This window comes from Hibiscus syriacus, unplaced genomic scaffold, assembly GCF_006381635.1.
Source record: "Hibiscus syriacus cultivar Baekdansim isolate YM2019G1 unplaced genomic scaffold, ASM638163v2 tig00112383_pilon, whole genome shotgun sequence".
In the NCBI taxonomy this organism is placed as follows: Eukaryota; Viridiplantae; Streptophyta; class Magnoliopsida; order Malvales; family Malvaceae; genus Hibiscus; species Hibiscus syriacus.
The window spans coordinates 377,526-398,423 of NW_024063319.1; positions in this window are offsets into that span (position 1 = coordinate 377,526).

The window sequence follows — 20,898 nt, forward strand, 5'->3', positions numbered from 1 at the left end:
TTATATAAAATTAATTTAAATATTTATAAATTCAATTTTTTATGTACGAATTAATTAATAATTTAAATATAAATTAACTTAAAACTTTAATATATATATATATATAAATGAATTTACTTGAGATCGAAAATTTAAAATTTTAAAATTTAAGTATGAATTTAAATAAATAGTATACTCATGTATTTGTGTGTCTGTGTATATATATATATTCACATGTGTGATTAGAGAACTTTTTAAAAGAAAGGGGAAATTTTGATTTTGCATGTATGTACACAAGTACGGCTCCAAAATAGATTTTTGGATTAATTAAGGATGCGATCCTCTAACAATTAGAGATTTTCTATTTTTTAATTTAGTTTTAATTTTCTTCATTTCAGTCATGGTTTAATTATAAATATTTTCTTAATTTTTTCAATTCAATGCAGTTTAGTATTGTATACATTCTATTTACTTTTAATTTTCTCTTCTCTCTTTAACGTGCACAAGTATTAAATGTGAATATTAATTTTAGAATCTTTTATTTTAGTCACTTGTGTTTAATGATATACATATATATACATACATACATACATACATTATACATATATACTTATGTATACATATACTTATATATACCTATATAGATATTTTTATATACATATATGTGTGTGTTATTATATATATAAGTATATATATGCATAAGTATAATGTATACTTATATTATATACTTATAAGTATAATGTATAGTTATATATATATATATTTAAGTATAATGTGTGCATTATAAATATAATGTATATGTATATTATACATGTATATATATGTACTTATATATATAAGTGCAATGTATATCTTATAAGTATAATATATAGTTATATATATTATACATACATATATAAGTATAATATATAGTTATATATATTATACACACACACACACACACATATATATATATACACATATATAAAACTATAATGTATACTTATATTATATATACTATAATATATATATATATATATATTTAATATTTTTAATTTTTTCCTCAACTTTTAATATGAATGCAATTCAATCCATTTTTATATTAACATTAGTTTCATATTTTACAATTATTTGAATTTGGTCCCTATGTGTTGTGTAATTTATTTAAATATTAATTTGTTCAATTTAGACCTTAAAATTATATTTGCATATGGAATTAGCTCATACTTATTTATATATTTTGTAATTTACTTCAAATTTGTTCTTAAAATTATATTTATATATGAAATTGTCCCATACTTATTTATATTTCGATTTAGTCCCTAATACATGTTTGTTATTTAATTTATTTAAATTTTTGTTTATAATTTCTTGTTTGTTCAATTTAGTCCTTAAAATTATAATTTCATTAAAATTGGGTCATAGTTATTTACTTTTTTCGTAATTTACTTCAAATCATATACAATTAAAAATTACAATTCATCATTCATGAAAGACAAAAAATAATTAACCCAAAAATTACCCATCCTGAAGTCAATCCGTACCCGGTAAGATCCAACCTAAATTTTATCTGTCAATGATGTGATCCAATCTGAACAAGATCTGACCTGAAGTCTATCTGAACCTGAATTAACCTGGAATTTAACTGATTCAGACTTGAACTGTTTTGACCTGAACTGACATTAATTCGAACTAAAATTAAACCGATCTTAGCACAAACTGAATCTGATGGTAAAATCAACCTGAAAATGACCCAAATTGATTTGACCCAAACCCTACCTGATTCGAGTCAAACCATCAAATTGACTTGATACGTATGTATTTGCTTTGGCCTGACCTAACAAGATTGGTCTGAAACTCGAACGATTACCTGATTTTACATCCCTAATTACACCATTGCCCCACACAGTGCATGAGGTAAACAAGAATTCGTCTTGTTCTTTTTTTTTTTGTTCCATAATGATATTATTATGTATGCAATTATTGATCTAGTGAAAAGTCGATTATTGAGCATTATAATATCTCATTAATGTATTAATTAAAAAAATAAATGCCTAAATTGTACAACTTATACATTTTAGATACCTAAGTTATATATTTTATATTAATATTGTGTCTAGTTTTTTCAACGTTACTATTTTAGACGTTTGATATGCCAAGATCTTAAAACCCTAATTTTTAATTAGCTTAATTACCAAATAAGTGCCCAAACTATACATTTCGTGCTGAATAGGTGACTATGATATTTTTTGGCACTTTCTGGTGTCTAATGTTGCAAACATTACCATTTTAGGTGATCGAGCCGTCAACGACATTAAATTCCTCCGTTAAGTGACACATGTCACAATATGATAATTTTTAAATTTTATATAAATTTTAAAAAATAAAATTATGTATATTGTTTTAAAAGAAAGAACATAAATTTCAAAATAGCCCCAAAACTTTTAACACCTTCATTTTAACCCCCTAAACCCATGCCAACCACCACCTTACCGTCGAAGAAGCTCTACCCGACTTTCCCTTCCCCAACGACAAAAACCCAATGAAATCGTAACCGATTGACAACAAATAGATGTTTTATACCCCATAAATACTTTAATTATTTTCGTAGTCCTTGAAGGTTTGATGCGAAGTTCATTTTTGTTAGCTGTTGTAATTCCACCCTTGAGTTTTGAATTATTTCAATTTAACCCCTATTTATATTTTTTATATTTTGCAATTTGGTACCCTAAACTTTCTATTTCTTCATGGAGTTCACCTTTAATGTCAAATTGACCCCAAAAATTTTGATTTATTTCAGTTTAATCCTCTCTAATATTTATATTTTGAACTTATCATTATTTTATCTATTTCTCTTTATATTTTTAATTTAGCCATTTTTTATTCTAACATTAATTTACTTTTTTAGGCAATTTTAAATTGGTCAAAGGTAAGAAATTCATATCAAACTTTTAATTTTAATTTAACTTTTAATTTTTGCAATTAAGATAACAGGGAAATCAAATAGGTGCCGAAAGGGCAATGCAAGGGTGCTAATCCTTCCTTGACCGTAATGAACTCTCGAATCTGATTAATTTCTAGTAAAATAAAGATCAGATAAATGGTAAGTTAAGGTGTCCTATCAACCTAATTTAAAATGATCAGTGGTTGCTCCAATACACATTAATTCAAGTCGAAACCTGATTCCGAGCCCACCCGAAAGACAGTTACGACATCTTGGCGACTCCACTGGGAATAGGTAAGAGAGTTAGGCCAAAATTGATTTTTGGTTGTCTTATTAGGCTAAAATTGTAAGTATGAATTATAATTTGTCCTTTTGATCCTTGTTATTTATCTTTGAATATTATTTTTTGAATAAATAATTGTACTGATGTTTTTCAATTATTTCAGTTGTTTTTCAAAAATCATTCATCTCAGGCTCTATTCTTGAGCTCCAAACCCTTTTTAAGTAGGGTGAAAGTGAAACATTCGTGGGAATTTATTCCTCATATATGCCTAGCAAGTAACCTTCGAGATTCATGTACCTTATGTCTTCGTATGAATTTATTCTCCGTACAGACATAAGGAAATATATGCTCTCGAGTTTAACTCAGTCCAAAAGAGCCTGTGATGATCTTAGGACTGAGGGTCTGGTAGGCCCAAAGGGGCACCAACAAGAAGAACTCGAGTACCACTTTTAGAACCAAACCGAGATGCTGCAAGGAATTAGAGCCCACCCTAAAACTCTATTTCAAAACCTAGGATGTTTTGATTTATTTCATGCTTTATTTTCTATTCAAAGCATGTGAATTAAAAATATATGCGGTTAGGATTTGCTAAAAAATTACATGTGGGATCATGTCCGGGTAGGAATAAAAGTATATGGGGTAGGAATTTTTATTTTATTTTAATTATTATTACTATTTTACTAACTTGTTTCCTTTCATTTTTGTTTTATTTTCATCTTTATCACTTGCATCATTTAAAGAGGTATTGATCTACAAAAGTATTCCTTTAAACCTGAATAGTTGGCATTAATGGACAAAAGGGTTATAATGCAAGAGGTCACTATGGTCAGAAAGGACTCAGAAGAAAAAAGGGGACAATATACAAGACAATTATGTGTCAGATCTGGCTGGCTACGCTTCCATCAGCCTCAAACAGAATGATACCAAAGAGTTGTAGAACATTTGGGATAGTTGGAAAACTGACAAAAAATAGAAGTTTTACAAGCAATACGGTGATATCGCACACCTATTCCATGTCAAGATAGACGAACCTTTAATTTAAGCCCTGGTGCAATTTTATAATCTGAGGTATAGCTGCTTCACCTTCAACCAAGAAGACATGGTGCCCATAATTGAGGAGTATACTACTTTGTTACATTGCGAAGGAATCATAGTGTACCGAGTCGTCATCAAATATATCAAAAGTCAGTCTTTATAGAATGGGTTGACAAAGGTTACAGGGGTTGACGAAAAGTGGGTAACTGACCAAATTCAATACAAAGGCAAATGGGAAGGAATTGCTTGGACTCACATCAAGCACTTAATAAAGAATCATCTTGACGAATGGAAGGTGATTAATCATTTTGTACTCGGTATTTATGGCTTGGTTATCTTCCCAAAATCTTTGGCATATATTAAGGCAATTATGTTGTAATTGTTCGAACAACTGCCAAAGCGAGTGAATCCTGCACCAGCAATCCTAGCTGAAACTTTTCACTCACTAAACCATTGTAGAAGACTAGTGGATGACGTTTTATAGGATGCACACAACTACTCCAAGTTTGGATCCATATTCATTTTTTGAAAACTGATGGGATTTCTTATCGACGGTTCAGTACGATATATTCACCCTTGGAAGAATTTCTTACACAAAAATAGAGAGAAGATGTTCCAAAGGAAATGTGGGTGAAGGTGTTCATGCACCTCCAAGACAAAGACATCGTATGGAGAGCCCTTGGCTAACTTATATTGACTTTTAACACTTCGGTTTATTCACTGCTTTTAGCACTTTGGTAGTATGAGGCACGTTAGTTTTTCCCAGTTACACACGATATATATGAATTCGCATATCATGAGAATAATTACAAGAAGAAGGTGAAAGATATAGTCGAGTCTTGGAAGAAGATATTCCATACAGATGTCGTGACTACTAAAAACATGCTTACTCCATACTATATGGAATGGAGGAAACTAAGGAAGAATGACATTGTTCCCACACCATATCATGAAGAAACTCGGACTATTGAAGAACATCTTAAACCAGTACCCTCTGAGCTGGAGGTAGCAAATTAACAATTTGAAGTTGAAAAAAAGGAACTGGAACAAAGACTGAGGGAGATAGAAGCTGAAAAAATCCAATGGAAGCTAGATAACGATACTAAAAAATACTGAGCAAACATATTAGAAAAAGAACAGAAGAAAGTATGTTTTGAGTTGAAAGGTTTGAGAAAAGCGTATCAAGGGCAGGTAAAGAAAAATGCAAGATTGAAAAGATCTTTTGAGTATTGGAAAGACAAATTCAGCAACCTGAAAAGGAAATTTGAAAGACAAGATGACAGGTTAAAGACTTCCCAAAGACAGTTATCAGAAAGTCAACACCAAAACAAGCGGTTGAAGACCAAGGTAACTGATTTGGAAAGATCCCTTCAAAAGCAACAGGAACATGATGGAAAATTATAGTTGAATTGGATGTCATCGTGTATAAGTTCAATAATAGGCAAATGAGGTCCAAATAATTCCTTTTTGATGGAGGACTACAATGGCGTTGCCATTGGGAACAGGCTCAATAAAGGGTAAAAACTAGAGATGCAGTCATTCAGGACTTCCTAGAACAGGTACAGAAAGCAACACGCCACTTGCATGGTTTGGTAAGAGAAGCCGTGGTGGTTCGACAAGGTATTCAGCCAGTGACAAAAGAAGCAATAAGACTTTTCAACTTATTAGAAGCCGTTCGGAGTCTAGAAGATCTAGCTAGAATGTACCTTTGAATTGTTTTTTGGTCTCTTAGAAGTAACACTTTTGTCCCAATTAAGACTATTTATAATAATATACGCATTTTAGATCAATGTCTTAGAAATTTCATGCATTGTGCATTTTTTACATATTTTTTTGCATTTTTCATTTCTTTACATTCAAATTAACTAACATAAAATGTCTCATCGAAAAAATGAACAAACACTGGACACACCTCATGAAGCACTGGACACACCTTATCCTCACAATACTCGTTAAAAGAAGAAGAAGATGGAAGCTAAGATCACTCAGCTTAAGAAAAATATAATAAAATTGTAAAAAGAGCTTGAGGAGAAAATGAGTCAGAATAATCAAAATACCTTAGATTCTATCACTAGGAACTAAGAGTCATTGGCTGATCAGATCGTTGCAAAGTTGTATGGCCTAAATCAAATGAGTTCCCCTGGGACAGGAGCATCCGAAGGGGTGATTGTACTACATATTCCACAGTTGGAACCTAGAATCTAACTAAGACTTCAAGGGGAATCATCTGCTGTAAAAGTACAAGCTTCATCTTCTACAAAAGCTCAAGCTTCATCTGCTTCAAAAGCACAAGCCTCTGTAACCAACCCTAAGAATAACCCGGATGATTATCGCCTTCTGAATTTTGATGAGGAAGACAAAGCAAAGAAAATGGAGGAAACTATCAAGCAGTTGGAAGATCAAATGAAGATAGTTAGAGGGGAGTATAATTATTATGGATTTGACGCTCTAAAACTAAGTTTGGTCTCAGATTTGATTCTTCCTCCTAAGTTTAAATTCCAGGATTTCGAGAACTTCGATGGGAATAGTTTCCCCTCAGCTCACATTACCATGTTATGTCGAAAAGTGACAGGATATGTCGGGAATGACCAACTCCTAAATCATTATTTCCAGGAGAGTCTGGAAGGTTCAACCATCTGGTGGTATAATCAACTGAACTATTCTCACATCAGGACATGGAAAGATCTTGCCAAATCATTCTTGGAACAATACAAACACGTAAATGAAATGAGACCAGATCGTGTTATACTACAAAATATGGAGAAAAAGAATAACAAAAATTTCAGACATTATGTATAGCGAGAGAGGGAATTAGCTATGCAGGTTCATCCACATTTGGATGAAAAAGAAACAATGAAGCTCTTCGTACATACACTGAAGACTCCTTTCTTTGGGCATCTAGTTACAATTACATCTGGGAATTTTTCTGATTTGGTGATGGCGGAGAGATGGTGGAAATGTCCATTAAGCAAAGAAAGATAGAAAGATGTGAATCAAGTAGAAGACCTCCCATGAAGAAGAGAGAATGAGAGATCAACAACATCAATGCTTTTAACACCAGAAAAAATGTTATGATCTCTGAATCAAAGCCAACTATAGTTGTACCATCATGTACTTCTAGACAAGATTCGAGGGAACCAATGAGAGAAAAAGAAAATGATCATTTTGATCATATTCCCATGACATATAAGGAGCTTTATCAATAGCTTTTTGACATACATATGATGTCACCATATCCATAGGAACCTCTGAAGCCCACATACCCCAGGTGGTATGATGAAAATATACATTGTGAATATCATGGCAGTGTCCCAGGGTAAGCTATTGAACACTGACTCACCTTTAAGAGGTATGTCCAAAGAATGAACAACAGGAACTAGATTCATTTCAACAGTTCAGAATCATCAAACGTTGCACATAACCCTCTGCCTAATCACCAAGAAAATAAGGTAAATGCAATCACCGATGAGAAGGGTAAGAAGGTCAAAACCAGTGTTTCTAAAGTGAAGTTACCTCTGGCTTGGTTATGGAAGTAAATGATAAATGTGGGGTTTCTTGAATCGCATCCTAGTATATTAGATTGCAAAGGTGGCAGTCATTGTTGTTATCACAATGAGGACGGACATGATGTACAAGAATATGTCGAATTTAGAGACTTGATCCAACTAATAATGAACAGAAAAAAGCTAGAATTTTACGAAGAAAGAAATGACACTCTAGAAATGGATGTTTGTGCAACTGGAGATGCATCTAAAAAGTAAATGCCACAATCGAGTAATGGGGCATCTTGGGACGAGACAAGAGGAGATCATCACTATTATCACAGAGTTGTGTTTCCTATGAAATAATGTATTGTTTGAATTTGTCTTTTATATGACTGAACTTTTTTTAAAAAATAATGACATTTCTTTGAGTAATAGAGAATTGTTTGAAATTTAGTGAATATCAAGTATAATGAAATGCATATTTTGAGAAATGAGGTTATAGCCCTTTGACATATGACGAGATGAAATTCCTTTTAAAAAAACAAGATCCATATCTTTTACCCGAAAAAGAAAAATGTTTTCTCACGCGTACAAGTATGGAAGTAGACAAGATGGGGCATCTCTAATGCATGACATTACAAGATCGGTTAGCTTGCATGTATGTTAAGGGCGTTCTATGACGATATACAATTTTCACAAATGGAATGGTGGAATAGACAAATTTGGATTATATCAGTTGCTTAGGAATTAAGCTCTACAGATGAAACATTTTTATTTTCATCGACACTCAGCCTATTACAGATTCTTCCTGACAAACCTAGAAAATATCAAAATCAAAGAATTAATGTGATATTAATGAATGATAATTTTAACAATATTGGGGGCACTCTCTGAAAGTAATAGGTTGTTAATCTTCAGAGGTAATATCTGAAGGAACTATGGTTGTAATGTCCGAACTTTATGAAGTGAGTTTCATTTGAATTTGTCAAGTCGAAGACTTTCTGACACTTGAATACTTTAATTAAGGTTATTCCACTAAAGTAATGAGCAATGTTAATTTCCCTAACTTTATGAATACGATTATATTTAGATCATGACACTAGTCTCTATGTGTCGAGATGAATCCCCCAGCAAAATCTAAAGCAAGGACATTAAGTTTAACAAAGCATAGTTTAAAGAAAGACGGTAAAGCCTGTGATTTGAGATTAAATTTCGATGAAATGTGGACTAATGGAGTCAGGAAACATCTGTTATAGTTGACTACACAAAAGCACTCAGGGGTTTTGTTTTTAGATCGATATTTTTTAGCTATATATGCTTAAGAAATATGCGAAACTTGAACAAATGGAAGATTCCTGATAACTGAAATAGAAATGCTCTATAAAGGGCCTTGCAATGGAGTACATCGGTTGCGTTATTTTGTTCACATCCTATTTAAAAATCACGAAAATCAAAACCAAATTGCATTGCCTTCCCATATCACCCATCGATCTTGACACTTGACAAAGGGCTATAATTTTTTAAACCAGCTTGTGTAATTCATTTATTTGATATTCAGTGAATTGATATTTTGCTTCAATTTCTCTGACATCATTTTTATACCAAACCTTTTAAAAAAGGGAGATATATCTTAGACAAGACATATTTTCTCGAATAATCAGTTGAATGACCTGAAACGATGTGGGGCATTTCCAGGTTTCCAATCTCTTCTCATTCCATTACCCGTGCCTCCTGACGTGGTTCTTATCAAAACAGAGCTTGACATTGTGAAGAAGAAGGTAATGTTACAATCCATGGCCAAATGTTATACTAGATCAAAGGGGCAAAATATAATTATTTTAACCAATCATTTCAAAGTAAGTATGAGCAATAGAGATGGTTGCTTCATCCAGCACAATGTCTCTCTTTACTATGAAGATGGTCATCCAGTAAGGTGTAAGATACCTACAAAAATGAGTTGGATAGAAAGGGTTTATCTTGTGATGACGAGAAATTTGTTCACTATCAGGTCTCTTTTGAAGCATGAGTTTACTGTTGTACTTGAGGATGCCATATCCAAGAGAAAACACGGGAATGAAAGCACTGATGGTAATGATAGCCCAAATGATCGTGAAAGGATGAGAGAGAGACGCTTATAAATCAAATATGTTTAGAGTAGAGATAAGCTTTGATGCCAAGATTTCCATACAAGAAATTCAAAGTAATTTGCGAGTACAAGAATCTGAGAACTCACAAGAAATACTGAGGGTGCTTGATATAATTTTAAGACAACATGCATTCTTGTTCTCCAATCCTTTTCCATGACAATAAGAATAATTTTATAGACATTGGAGGAGGTATTCTTGACTATAGAGATTTTCACTCAAAGAGACCTTTCATTGAATATGGATGCATCAACTACGATGATGATCAATCAAAACGAAAGAGAGCCTTACCCTCTCGGCTAAACCAAGGCCAAAAAAGAGCATGAAAGGAGTATATCAAATGTATAAAGATCTTATAATCATCATGAAGCCGTCAACGCTATAGAAAGATTGACTTCAAGGATGAGATTAGTAGACAAAGAATGAGACTTCGTCCAAGAAATAAAACAAGAACTAATTCATTTTGCATACATCTTAGACATACTTAAGAGCATCACATTTATCATTTTCTCCATACATTACTTTTTTTTGCAACTTTATAGTCAAGTTTCAACATCACGATGAATGATACTCGATTCAAAAGCGCCTTCAAAAATTAATGAAGACTTAGCTTAACTCAGCAATTAGGATATGCATCTCAGTAAACTCAACCTATAGAAAGATCTACATGCCTTGGAATCAACTTCAACTCCACGATGGAGGATGTTAAGTTCAAGAGTTAATTCAAAAGCCACTATGATCCAGTTTAACTCAACGGCGAGTGGTTAGTTTCCAGTTAAAGTTTTCAAGCTAGATTTCAATTCCACGACGGATGATATCTGGCCGACAGAATACCTCACTTGGCTTTCTCGCAAAGAGGAGTCACTGGAAAAATATCTCACATGGCTTTTCCATGAATGGGGAGTCATTCAAAGATCATTTCACCTAGTTCAGACCCGCGAAGGGGAACCACCTGAAGAATATACCACTTGGCTTTATCACGAAGTGGAGTCACCCAAAGAATCAATATCAACTTAAACCGTGAAAGGGAGTCATCTCACCTGACTTTCTCGTGAATATGATGCATATAAAGAATTATGACCAGCTTAGACCCGCGAAGGGGAGTCATCCTTCACTAGAGGAATAATTCACAGCATAACTCAAGGCAAGAAGGGCTATATGTCAATGAAAACGTTCGAGTTCGATTCCATTCAACTCAAGAGCATAACAACCGCGTGGTAGCAGTGAGGAACTACTTTTCGGTTGAAATTTAAACTAAGGTCTTTAAGCCAATAAGAAGACCTAGGTTGACTACGATTTAGCGATAATGAACTATCTCTCAGCCTAATTTATAGCATAACTTAAGTTGAGAAAAGTTGGATGTCAACGAAAATTTTTGAGTTCGATTCCATTCAGCTCGAGGGCGTATCAATAGCATATTAGCAGCGAGGAAGTACTTTTAGGTTGAGTTTCAAACCAATGTCGTTAAGCTAAGAAGAATACCAAGGTTGACTACGATTTAGCAACAAGAAGCCACTTTTCAGTTAAGATTTTGAACTTGATTTCAACTTCACGATGAAGGATATTGGACTAGAAAAAGGCCCAAAATCGATGAAAATTTTGAGCAAACTCAAGAACCATTCAATGTCGAATTAACCTCTAGGTCGAATTTCAACTCCACGACGGAGGATATTCGTTAAAAGAGTCAACTACAACATTTAGTCGGATTTCAAACTCAGAGACCGACGACACTCACATGAATAAGCTTGCTTTCAAAATCCATTTGTACCGAATGAAAAATTGTGTGTTTTTGTCTTTTCCCTATTTTCGTTAGACAATAATGGATATAGAGGGGTAGTTGTAGACACCCATTTTCGTCCGGGACATCAAGGGTTTTTATTACAGTATTTATATTATTATATAGTATATAATATATATAAAATAATTTCCAAAAATGTATATAATATATGGTTTTTGAAAATATATAATTTTTTTATAGTTTTAAAAACATATAATATATATGACTTTTAGAAATAGCTTTTTTAAAAAACATATATAATATATATAATTTTTGAAAACATATTATATAGTTTTTGAAAATATAATATATGTTATATAGTTTTTAAATAAATATATAGTGTACATATTATATTATATATTATTTACAATATTATTTAATATTTTATATTTATTATATTATATTATATTATATTATATTATTATTAATATTATTTTTCATTTTATTCTTTAGGTCCAGGTCAAAATTAAATCCAAAGATCATGTCCAACAATGAAGCCCAACCGGGCCTGCTAACTTGACCCAGCAAGCAAACCTGGTGGGAGCCCAGCAAAGGAAACCTAATAGCCTAACCTAGCAGATTAGGGTTCTAATGTTTAGCACCAACACCGCACAACCAGGGCCATTGGATCCTTTTGATCCAACGGCCGAAAATATACTAGACCACCAATCAACAACTCGTGAAAGTCCCGCATCAGCAAGGCCACAAACCAATCAAATTTTCTGGAGTGAAATAGAAGAAAAAGGGAAAATATTTCCCCGATACGAAGTGCAAACGTGCAAAATCCCCAACATATCAGGACTGCATCATCCCACTATAGTCGGAAACAACCCCGTCGGAGGGGCTATATATACGACGGAGAAAAATCAAGACACAGAGAGCAACCAAGCAATATATAACAAAGGTATCGCACAACAAAGAAAAAAAGGGAGCAAGTCAAGTAAAAGGCATTCGCATAGTTAAAAACCAATCATGAAAAATTTCAAGGTTATCATCGGTCTAGCTTCGGAAGGAGAACGGTCGCCGAGAAAGTGAAAAGACTTCGCCGAAAAAAGGTAAACCCGAAAGTCTTTTCTTAGATATACGCCAATAGAGGCGTTTTCTGGGTATTTAGGGGTCGATTTCGGGTTAAGTTGGTGTCTCAACGAGGAGGGTGGCCGGCCATAGTCCGGTTAAGTTGGTGAAGAAAGATTGAGAGGATTTTGAGGGGTTTGGTTTTTAGGAAAATGTTGAAAATTGATGAAAATGGGGATTTAAAGGCTATTTATAGGGGGATTGATGTGCAATTACTAAACACTTTAATTATTTTCACAGTCACTGAAGGTTTGATGAATAGTTTGTTTTGGTCACCTGTTGTAATTTCACCCTTTAATTTTGAATTATTTAAATTTAACACCTATTTATATATTTTTTATATTTTGCAATTTGGTAACCTAACCTTTCTATTTCTTCCTACAGTTCACCTTTAGTGTCAATTTGACCCATAAATTTTGATTTATTTCAGTATAATCCTCTTTAATATTTATATTTTAAACTTATCTTTATTTTATCTATTTCTCTTTATATTTTTAATTTAGCCATTTTTTTATTCTAACATTAATTTACTTTTTTAGGTAATTTTGAATTGGTCAAAGGTAAGCAATTCAGATCGAACTTTTAAATTTTAATTTAACTTTTAATTTTCGCAATTAAGACAGTCGGGAAATCAAATTGGTACTGAAAGAGCAGTGCAAGGGTGCTAATCCTTCTTTGATCGTAATCGACTACTGAATCCGATTAATTTCTGATAAAACGCAGATCAGATAAATGGTAAGTTAAGGTGTTCGATCAACCTATTTTAAAATGATCGGTGGCGGCTCCAACAAACATTAATTCAAGTATAAACTCGATTTCGGCCCACCCGAAAAATAGTTACGGCAGTATGTGTATACCATTTGTTTTATATACAAATTATTTGAGGACATATTAGCTTCTGAGATAATAAAATTATATGTGATTATTATTGTAACTAATTAGGGGCGAACCTACATTCTAGGTGAGAGGAGTAATTGTGTCCACAATTTTAATGGTTTAATTGTTTTTGGATCATTAGTATTTTTGAAATTATTACAATTAAACTTCTATTTCTCTCAAAATGTGTTAGTCTGATTATTTTTTCCAGGACTCTTTTAGTTTTATACTGAAATTATGTCTTGATTTTTAATTGTTTTGGTTTAATTACTCTATAAGATTCTTAAATTTTAAAATTAATGAAATTAAATCATAACTCTTTTAAATTTTATGTTTTATTAAATTTTAAAGACCTATTTGTTAAATAACTTATCTCTCATAGTTTAACTATGATTGTGCCCCTATGAATAGGGGCATATCTAGGTACGAGTCTACCTAGACCACGACTCATCCCATATCCTAAAAAATGTAAAATTTAGAGTATAATTTAAATTAAAATATATAAACTATGTTAAAAATTATATTAGATAGTTGATATATTTTTTAAAATTCATTCTAAATATATATAATTATTATATTTTAAAATATATATATATATATATATATATATATATATTGTGTCGGAAAAGTTTTTTTATGATGTTTATATTAGTCCGCCAAATATTTTTTTTTGTATATGTTATTGTCTATAAATAATTAATTCGACCATTTTACAATTTATTAAATATGATAAAATTATAGCACACAGGACACAATATGTAAATGAGTTATATTTCCCGTTCTTACAACTTTCTTATTTCTAGAAAGAATTCAGTAATCAGTGGTAAATTAAAAAATTTAAGAATTAGATCTAAAATTTTAATTTTAATTTTTAAAAAATAATGGGTGTATAAAAATTTTAATTTTTTTCCTTTTCCTTAACACATTAAACTAAATTTAACCATTTTTTCAAAATAATATGGATGCACTTAGTCTCTATAGGGGCTTTTAGTATTCGCCACTGTCAGTGAGTGTGTTTTGAAATGGCTTAATTAAAAAATAAGTCTTTAAATTATATTTAAAATTGATTTGTAGTATCTAAATTTTTTCCCTTAAAGATATGTATTTAATGTTTTCTCCGTTACATTATTAAGTATCTACCATTAAAAAAATTAATTAAGTAACACATGTCACGTTTATATTTTTATTTTAAAAAATATTTTAAAAAAACTGAACGTGACACATGGCAGTTAACGAGTTTTTTTAAGGGTAGGCACTTAAGAATATATCGGAAAAAACATTAAGCACGTATATTTAAAAGAAAAAAATTAGATATTAAAAATTAATTTTAAGTATAATTTAGATACTTATTTTTATTTAATAAAATATACTTATTTTTATATTAACCTTTAAAAATTATCGTAGACGCAAAATAATCAATCATTAGGACTCCCACTAGCACCATTACATTTTAAATAATTTACATAACATATTATTCTAATCACATTAGATAATTTAACGAAATTCTTTTTGTAATCATTATCTATCTTATGATATCCCAATCCTTTTATCCGATTTCCATTTGTGAAATTAAGTAGTCAAAAACTATTTGGTTTACTCCTCTACAGATACATTATCTAAAATTGATTTCCATATAAGTGATGAAGTGGGAAATTGTTCACACCTATAATGCGTAAGATGGACCACTTATGGCATAACGTGATCGTTCTAACACAACAATGCATCTTAGGTTTTCTATCATAAACATGTTTCCATGACGATGTTGTGCAATTTCTTGTTGAAGTGATAATTGTTTTCTTGGGAATTTCGAAATCAAGCATGATATTAGTAAGGATATTTAAGTATTCGTTGTCAAATGACTGAGAATCTTGTTTTTGTCCTCTCTCCGGTTCCCAAGGCTTCGCCTTGACTAATACAAACTGGCTCGGGTCACACACTTAGTTTTGGTGGATGAGTTTACTAGGGATTTTATACTTACACAAAAATTCGAACTTGAGACTTATTTAAGTGATATCAAGTTGCTTACTATTTGAACCAACATATGTTAGTAATCGTTGAAAATCTTTAGAATATATACTGAACACACTTCATTGAAATTCCAAATTGAGACAAAATAAACAGGGAAGCTCTACAGTGCGATACCATAATATACGGCTAAAAAAAAACATTATCGGTTTTGGTATTATTTTAAATAATAAAAATCGGCAAAAAAGATCAAAAAATTATTATTTCTACCGATTATTATTAATTACTGATATAGGTTATCGCGGTAGAAAAATTCGGTAGAAAAAAATATATTTTTCTACCCAAATAAACAAGGAAGTAACGAGACTTTAAATTTGAAGATACGTTAAATTGAAAACTGACAATTTATTACTAGTATTGTATTATATTTACTAGTGAATAATAGTTTTTTAATTAATAAAATTTATTGAAAAGTTCTATTTCTAAAGTAATATAATTTGAAATTATTTAAAAAATTATTTAAAAAATTATTATTATTATTATTAGTATTATTATAAATTAAATTATTTATTTATATAAAATATGTTTGAGAAAATTTAAATTAGCAAAATATTGTAGGTGGAATGATGAAAGTTTATATACATATCATTTAATTTTGTATTCAAATTTCAAATAATTCTATTTTATTATTTTATTTAAAAATAATAAAATAATGAAAAATATCTTTACGATTAAGGGTATTCATAGTCAGTTAACCGTGCCGTTTAGCTTAAACGATCTGTTAACTGTTATAACAGTTATTAAATTTTGTTAACCGTAATCTAATCATTATAAAAAGGTTAACCGTGAACGGTTAAACGTTATTAACGATTCGGTTATATATTAACTTACGGTTAACTTATTACAATTTTTTCAAACCTAACACAACAGGTAAGTTTCAAAGTTTCATAAAACTTACGATGATAGAAACATATATATTTGTATAAATCTAATTTATTTGTATATGTATTCTTTTTCTTCAATTTAAAATCAAGTATTTCTTCCCAGCATGTTTGATCTAATGTACTCCAATATAACATAAACATGAAAACTAAAAAAATAGAGATCATTTTGATTTTATTTCTAATTTATTTCCTTAAAAATATAATTAATTTATTTATTAGTAGTTAACTATTTATCAAAATTTGTAATCGTAACTATAACAGTTAACTAACAATTTTAACGGTTCGATTAATCAAAACTATTTCACCTTAAGATTCAATTAATTAACCTATAAATTGTAACAATTTCACCGATTAACAGTTACGTCTTAATTTGAACACCCTACTGACAGTGATCTATTTTCCAATTGAGTTAGTTCCTAATAAATTAATCCACACCAGAAAATAAATACAAATATAAATAATATAATTTTATTCATTATCACGTAAGGTATTCACAGTCGGTGACGGATCTAGAAATTTAAAAATAGAGTATAAAATCTTAATATTATTTTCTTAAAAATAATAGGTATGTAAAAAATTTTATTTTTTTTTTCCATTTTTTTAACATGTTAAATTAAATTTCACATTTTCTTTCTAAGTAATAGAGATGTACTTGACTCACTTAGTGCATCCGCCACTATTTACATCACGGAATAATCCTTAACCTACATAATTCACATCTATTCACAAAAGAAAAAAGAAAAAGAAATTGAAGACCCTAACCCAACAACTTTGAGGTTAAATAATACTCGGAAGGTGATTCCTTATGCAGGAAGAAGGTAGGTCTAAAATGAAAACAATATGCTGTAATTTGTTATTTTGTTGGTTATTCCTCATTTTTTTTTCTTTTTTTCAAAGAAATGGTGTGAAGGAGTTGAAGATCAAGTCTTCCAGAGACTCTTGTTTCAAAAGAGTCCAAGAAGAAAAGAGATAAGAGTTGATAGATGACAGTTTGAATTGTGTGTTGTCTTGTTGCGTGTTTTGTTCCGACCACCGCTCATGCATGCGTTTCCTATAGATATTCACAGAACAGCCCATGGGTCAATTTCACGCAGGCAGGTCTTCACGCGGAGAAAAAAGCAGGTCTTCACGCGGAGAAAAAACCAGGTCTTCACGCGGAGAAAAAAGCAGGACATGACATCAAACTCTTCTATTAGGATGTTCTTAGGGTGGTGTTTGTATCCGAAAAATTGAGGGAGGGAAGACTACGGTGGTTTGGACATGTCCTTAGGCGACAACCGTCGGATGCGGTCAGGAGGGTAGAGTCTATTACAGTCGACGGTGCCAGAAGGAGAGGACGACCAAGGCGGAAGTGGAAAGACTGCTTGATATCTGATTTGAAGGATTTAGCCCTTACCGAGGACATGACTCTGATCGGAAAGTATGGAGACTTAAGATCAGGGTAGCCGAGTAGTGCGATTCACAGCCATAGGGTGTAACATCTTCTGTCTTCTTTTTAATGCCTTAGTAGTAATTTACATGATTTCTATTTTATATACGTTTCTGACATTGGAATTTATGAAGGCTTAGAATTAGGGTAGCAGAGTAGTGTTGCCTTAGTTTATGTGTTAACCCATTTGATTTTATTCCTTCTAGTAGCTTGCTATCGTTGACTTCTGTGTATCCTTCGCTTCAAGTTTCCTTTTTTTAAAATTAGTCGGATCTTACGTTTTCTGTCTATATACAGAGATTTTTCGCAGGGATTTATTTGCAGGGATTACTTCCCATTACAGACGCGCATATGTAGACTGCATATGAAGTTATGTCAATTATGTATTTATTTATTTATACATGCATTGTATTTTATCTTTATTTTTAATTTTCTGACTGCCGGATGTCTTCCACGGAAGTTGCTCTCAATCTGGCGTTGGGGGCAGCCTACTACTCTACCTCCCCCTTATCCCATTGCAGATGGGAATAGGGTTTTGTTATTGTTGTTTTGTGTTCTCAGAACCTTCTTTCAATTGAGCCCAAAATTGAGTTTCGATTTAGGAAAATAGATTAGAAGTTGACACCGATCATTTATTTTAAAACAGATGGGTTGATCGGATACCTACTCTGATTACTGACGTAGACCATTAAAAAGACTCAGATTTAATTTTGAAATAAAGATGAATTAAGCTAAATTAAAAATAATAAACAAAACAAGAAAAGGAAAAAATGATAATAACATAAATGATATATGGAGAACAAATAAAATAATAAAACAAGTAAACATAAAATAATACGAAAAAAAAATAATAATAATAAAAAATGAAAAGAAAACAAAAATAAAATAAAAATAATAAAAAAATAGAAAAGAAACATATTCAAAAATAAAAAGTAAGAAGAAATAAAAAAGGAATATAAGTAATATATAGTAAGTATAGTTTATTAAAATAAGTAGAAAATAGCAAAAATATACATAGAAATATTATGTAAAAATAAATAAATATATACACATATATAAATAAATATAAAAAAAATCATATTAAAATAATAATAATAATAATAATGAAAATTAATAAAAATAATAATATAAAAAAGTAAAAATAATCATAACAGGTTAAATTGGAATGAAAACCAAAGTTGAGGGTCAAATCCGGAAGAAAATTAGCGTTAAAACTGTGAATTAGGGAGTAAAATGAAAATTTCCAAAACGAGAGGGACCAAAACTGGGGTTAACCCACTTTCTTTCAAAAACATGCGGATCCGCTCGGGTCACGTTTCACGGGTCATATAAAGGCCAACGTTTGGCCTAAAATTTCCATTTCCTTCATTTTGTAAACCGAAGCCCCCCCCAAATATTTTTCTTGGCCTTGTTCATGAGAAATGAAGAACAATGGCCGTGGGTTTCAAAGAATCCAGCCATCGTGTGCTGTCTCACCGCTACCGTTGATCGGCGTTGGCCGCCGGTCATCGACGGTAAAATCAGATTTTTCTTTCACCATTTGAAACCTCTTTTCACACTCACTCCGAAAATCACCTTCGTTTTCGAAAAATAGCCTCGGGGGAGAGTAAATCGGAGTTTGAAACTCTCGAAACATCCCCCTTAGTTCATTGGCTCCCTTTACTTTTTAAAAAAAATCTTTTGAGTTCTTGCAAAAAAGTAAACATAAAACAAACACACCCACAACGCATGCAAGTGGAAATCAAACCGAAGGTAAGAAAAACATTACCTTTTTATTTCGAAAAAATAGCTTCGAATGCTTTTACAATGCTTTGAGTTTTGTGTGATTCTCTTGTGTATCGTGTGTTTTTTAGTGTCCTCCCTATTATCTGTGAGATTACATTTATTTATAAGTAAAAATAATACTATTCATATACTACTTTGAGTCCTAGTAGAACTCTGACTCCCGTTTATTGGTTGTTTTGGTGTTGCTGCGTTCGCGGGTTCTTGCTGGGGCGAGGAAACCGATGAAAGACTCAACCTTGCTGAGTAGGTGATGCGGCGCCGCTTGGAGGAAATATGAGGAAACCCTAGAATATGGTCTACTGTGGACCGTTGGATCTCATCTAGATCAAACGGTCATCGCTACTGGCGGTTTGGACGAGAGAAGGGAAAGCTAGGGTTTTAAACCCTAGCATGGTGGGTTGTTATACTGGGCTTGGTGTGCTCTTGGGTTGCTGGGTAGCAGTTTACTTGTCTTTGGGCCTGTACCATGTAATCCAAATGAATAAATGTGTCATAATTATAAATAATAGGATATGTATACATTATGTAATACACATAAACCATATATTATAAATAATAACACATAAATGCAAATGTAAATCCCATATGGACAAAAATATGTGTCAACAGATCCCACTCTTTTCCCATAGTCGTGTGACGGGTGTAGGGCAAAGATTAAAAGACACACTTTTCGTCTAACATGAATATATCAAACACCATCCATATAGGGGTCAATTCCCATCGAATATCCTCTGTTGTAGAGTTGAAATATGATGCTGAGACTACTTTGTCAATTTGAATTGAATCCTGAAATGACTCCCTCGTCGTGAGGTTGAGTGTTGAATGGCTCCTTAGTTGCGAAGTCGGGTCCATATTGAAATGGAATTGAAGCCGCAATTCAGAATTTGAATCGGAATGTGGCTTGTCGTTGCAAAATTGTAGTCAACTCCGGTCTTCTTCTCGGTTTAAAGACCTTGGTTTGAAAATTTGACTGGAAAATAATTCTTTGACTTCACCAAGTGGTTGATAGGCACTCAAGCTGAATGTGATCGAACTCGAAAGGTCTTCGTTGACAGATAGCTTTTCTCGACTTAAGCTATGCTGCAAATGATGTGTATTTTGAGCTGAGCGTAACTGAACTCGAAGGTTTGGTGTTTCAATAGAACATTTTCAAAGGTTCTTTTTGTGTTTCAAGAGAAACAATTTCAAAGGTTTTTTGT